The sequence below is a fragment of the Anas acuta genome, chromosome 3, assembly GCF_963932015.1.
Source record: "Anas acuta chromosome 3, bAnaAcu1.1, whole genome shotgun sequence".
Lineage (NCBI taxonomy): Eukaryota > Metazoa > Chordata > Aves > Anseriformes > Anatidae > Anas > Anas acuta.
The window spans coordinates 75,396,465-75,401,021 of record NC_088981.1 but is presented as its reverse complement, the minus strand read 5'-3'; the positions used below and the strand labels follow the sequence as shown (position 1 = coordinate 75,401,021).

The window sequence follows — 4,557 nt, the reverse complement described above, 5'->3', positions numbered from 1 at the left end:
CAAAATTTAATATTAGGCAACAGCTAATCATATAGAAAGCTGTGCATATCTTACTTTCATATTGTTACAAAATACATTGAATTAGAATTATATCGACAAAAAACTTAATGTGGAATATCGTTAAATAGTGAAATAACATTTCCTCCATCAAAACCACATTTTAGGTAATCAAAGTTATACAGTGCAAAAAGTTGTGTAAATTTGCAAATAAAACATAAAAGCTCTTCCTCCAATATTTATAACACTTCTTATATGTACTACTATTGTTTCTCTAAAATTATGTTCAAATGAATGCCTGATGCAACCTGAACCTGCAATTTAGCTTCAAGTAAATCAGAATATTCGGTGTAAAGATTTAAGGTGCAGCTGTTTCTGCCATTCATTTAGGTAATCACTGTACATAAATTTATCCACCATGAAAAGCTTTTATTCATGTTCATATGGTGTGAAAATTGAAAGAAAAACTCTAAATTAATTACCTTTTTAAACAAAGCAATTTAGATTTATCACATGCAGCAAGGGAATTTGTTCACATATCATAAAGCTTCTGTGAAATACAGAAATGAAATATGAGCTAGGAAAAAGGGTTTACGCTCTGCAGAGACTTTAAGATGTGAAAAGCAAATTAACTATGCCTGACTTCAATCAACATGCTCTTATGAGTTTGGATAAAGTCTACCTGCAGCAGAAGCCTGGTGCCCTATGGACACTCCAGAGGAATGCAGAGCAATGCAAGCCTCAGTCTGGAACCACCTGAGACATTTCCATCCCCAGGTGTGACTTTTAGGATACAGACTTCAGCTGTTGAGGTAGCACATTATTATTTTCCCTTCACACCTTACTAATAAATGTCAGTTTAAAGCCATTAGAGTGCAATATGTCTTCCTGAATACAATAGGAAGAACTTACTCTCTTTTGCTCGGAAATGTCATTTTCTTCAACATGAAATAAGTTGGTGGTTATATAGAACAGCATCGCTGCTTTGATTTCTGTGAATGCTTCCATTATTTCTCATTATGAACCTCAAATTCCTTACTGCATATTCTTGATTATATCCAAGTATACTACCAGTGATTTATTCAGGTAGTGTTTGCCAGCATGCATCCACCTTTAATTTACACTAAGAAAAAGAAACAAAGTCTGATGAAATAATTTGCAGCCTGAAATTGATCTCATGAAAAGAAAATATAGAAAATATCTTTTGCCATTAGAAAACAATGCTATAGTTGCCCAAATACAGGGGTGCAAAGATATTTTTGTTTTGTTTGCTTTTATCTTTCAAACTTTAAAATGCAAAAATATTTGTTTCTCAGAGAATATAAAATGACTAGAGGATATTATTTAGGAAAGGAATATATTTTAAGATCTAATTCTTTATCAGTGTTGTTTCAGCATGCTAACAAAATCAATGCTAAAAAAAATCACTTCCTTTTAATCTGTTATTCTTTTGTTCTGTTAAAGTAACTCAAGATCAATACGTATTGATTCACTCCCTAATTATATTAATTTTACTTTAGAAATTAGGGAGGCCATAATGAGAATGTGAAGTTACTTGAAGACAGTACATTATACATAGTCTAATTTAGCAGGAGTCTGTGCATGAGATTAATTCATTAAAGGCAGCCAATTATCATACAAACAGGGAAGATAAATAAGATTTCCTCCCTTAATTTGCATTTTATATATTCCTTTATAATTTTTCAAAGCATAAGTGAATTTACAGCCTAACTATACTTTTAATGTATATCCATTTTATTCCTGGGGCACATAATTGTATTTAATTTTAACCTCTAACTTTTTCTTCTAGGCATAGCATTTCAGAAAAGGAGACCATTGGATCTAGATATGAGACATTTTATGTGACATTTTAATTATGAAAAATAATGAAATGTTAATAGTTTTAACATTCCAGATATGCTTTGCACTAAACTTTTCTCCTCTTACAGATAGTAAAATGTTCAGTTGATAGATAAGGACATGACATATCTTGGCTGAGGATCTGGCTCACAAATACAACTGGGACACAAGTAGGTATCTATAATCAAAAACATTTTTTTTCAGTTGGATAGCTACATATTTTATCAATGCAAATGAATGTCTGCAGTGATTTCTTTGAAGGACTTTTATGTTGTTTGATGAGGTTAAAATTGACTTTATTACTTTTTATTTTATTTTATTTTTCCCCAGGATGATTACCTTCTGGACATTTTTGTACTTCATCCCTGCGTAATTTGGAGAATTTGAAATCTACATGAGATACTTGATTCCTTGTTGTCTTACAGCAGTAGACTGGGAATATTTCCACTGAAATATCACAGAAGTAACTACTCATGTAATTTATTGTCTGTAAAGGGAGTGTCAGAGACAAATTATCTTTAAAAGAAACTTACTGTGATATTAGGCAATTTGTAATTCTCTTTAAAACAACAAAAAATCCTTTAGCTAACTGAAGATTACCATTTGAAAAAGACAATGAATACTGTCATTCATTTTTTAAAGAAGTTGGAAAGCTAACAAACAAAAAAGAAAACAAAACATTTTGAAGCTAGAAAAATAACCGAAGAGGTATACTACTTGACATCCATAAATTATTAAGTAATAGTACTGATAATGGTTCTTGCCATAAATAATATACTCATACAAAAAGTTCGGTCCCATCAATTTCCTTCCCAACATCCCTCCCCAACTTTTTTATGTTGACCTATGATAAAACTGTTTGATAGTACTTCTCTTCAGGAGCTTTCAAGTTGTAACTACAGTTATGAACTGTGGACCTCGTGGTGGTACACATGTATGGGTTTGTGGACAAACCCATACAAAATGCAGGTCTTGGGCCAGGGGAAAATGTTTCTTAAGCAGGAAACTGGAGCTGGCGACCAGTTTCAAATATATGTATTCACAATAACTCATACTGAAACTGATATTCAGTGTCAAATCCTGGCCCTCTGATGCCAAAACTCAGTGTAAAATATTTTGCTAAAATAAAAGACATTTGGTTTTCAAGTAAATATATATGCTTCTTCACCTCAAGCTAAGATGTCTTTTGGTATGGATTCTAGTCATGGTTTTTGTCAACAAGGAAGATATTAGCTGCCATCAATATATTTGACTGATGCCAGTGGACCATACTGAGGACCTGGACTAGATTTACTAGCTTGCTTGTAAACACAGACACTGGTGCTGAGAGTAACAGAAACAGCTGAAGAGATTAGGCTACCAGTTTTGGTGAAGCAGTTCTTTACTGCAACTTCTCTGTATGCTGCAAGCTCCAGGAAGCAACAAAGAGGAGTTAAAAGCAGTTTTAACAACATCTGGTGCCTTCTTAAATCCAAGCTGCCTTTCTCTGCCAGCAATAATTATCTGCTTCATGGAAAAACATGACCAATATGAAGAATTGTTATTCATATTGCAAGCAGATTGCTAGACAGATAACACATCATGATAATGATGATGACGATAATGATATATAAATGTTATACACACTGCATTCCTATTACATTCCTGCTTTGAATATAGCCCTGCAGAGCATAAAGGAAGCTCCGTATAGAAGTGTTCTGTAAAAACGGGGGATGAGATTTTCAAAAGTGATCAACATCTATTTGTCATAGGATTTTCTACTGTTGCCCATGACTGTAACCACTGAACACATGCTGCAGCAATGGAATGCTTCCACTGTATCTGGGTGCAATTTGAGAACAATGGGAACTGTCATCCCATTAAGCTTTTATTTAATTCCCCCCCCCACCCCATCCCACTAACAGTCTGAGGGTATATCTTAGCTCAATAGGCTGCGGTAACATGAGGGTTACTGTTAAATGGGAAGCAGGGTAAATTAGCTTGTGCAAACCTTTGAGTTGTGGTGCTCATTCTACCAACAGCACATAGGATACATAAAACAGAGCTGACTCAGCTGTATCTGTGGTCTCTAAGTCTTCACTGCAGCATTATTTTATGCTCTTTGTCAGGGTTTGACCTTACCATAGCCATTTCATACAGAACTCTTCTACTCCTATGAGCCTATTCCTACACTACTCACAGTGCACATGCCAGGAGCAGTATACTGTAGCAGTAGTACTGTAAAGTATACCTTTAGTCTATTCACCCAAATTTGTGGTGAGCACACATTCTTTCAAACACTGTTAGATCTATGTATGGTCCCTTCCAACTAGTTCTGCCCTTACAAACCAGGAAGGAGTGACAAGACCTCACACTGTTCAGAAGAGTCAGGCCCTGCTAAGATCCCTCAGATTTGCTCCCAGAAGTAGCTTCTCCTAAAGGTGAATACAGTTCCACTAATGTAACTATGACTCATTCACGCTAAGATAACTTGAAAGAAAATTATAACTATGTAGTGTACCGAGGAAAACAGGTGTAGAAAAATTACTACTCTGGTTTTGTAACTTCTGTATCTACTAGTTACCTTCTGAAAAGTAAACTAATTTAGGTTAGACGGGACCTCCAGAGGTCATCCAGTCCAACCACTAAAGGTACTTGGTTATTTTTCTGTAATGTAGATCTGAAAAATGAAACAGCAGGAAAGAAGTGGATCAGTTCGGA

At 34.7% G+C, this 4,557-nt stretch overlaps 1 long non-coding RNA gene across 1 annotated transcript; it reads left to right on the top strand.

Annotated features, from left to right (window-relative positions):
• Positions 1–703: 703 nt before the first annotated feature.
• On the top strand, positions 704–3,523 carry LOC137853048 (uncharacterized). Its single transcript, XR_011094190.1, has 3 exons — positions 704–809; positions 1,947–2,027; positions 2,188–3,523. It is a non-coding gene; the product is annotated as an uncharacterized lncRNA (long non-coding RNA).
• The last annotated feature ends 1,034 nt before the right edge of the window (positions 3,524–4,557 follow it).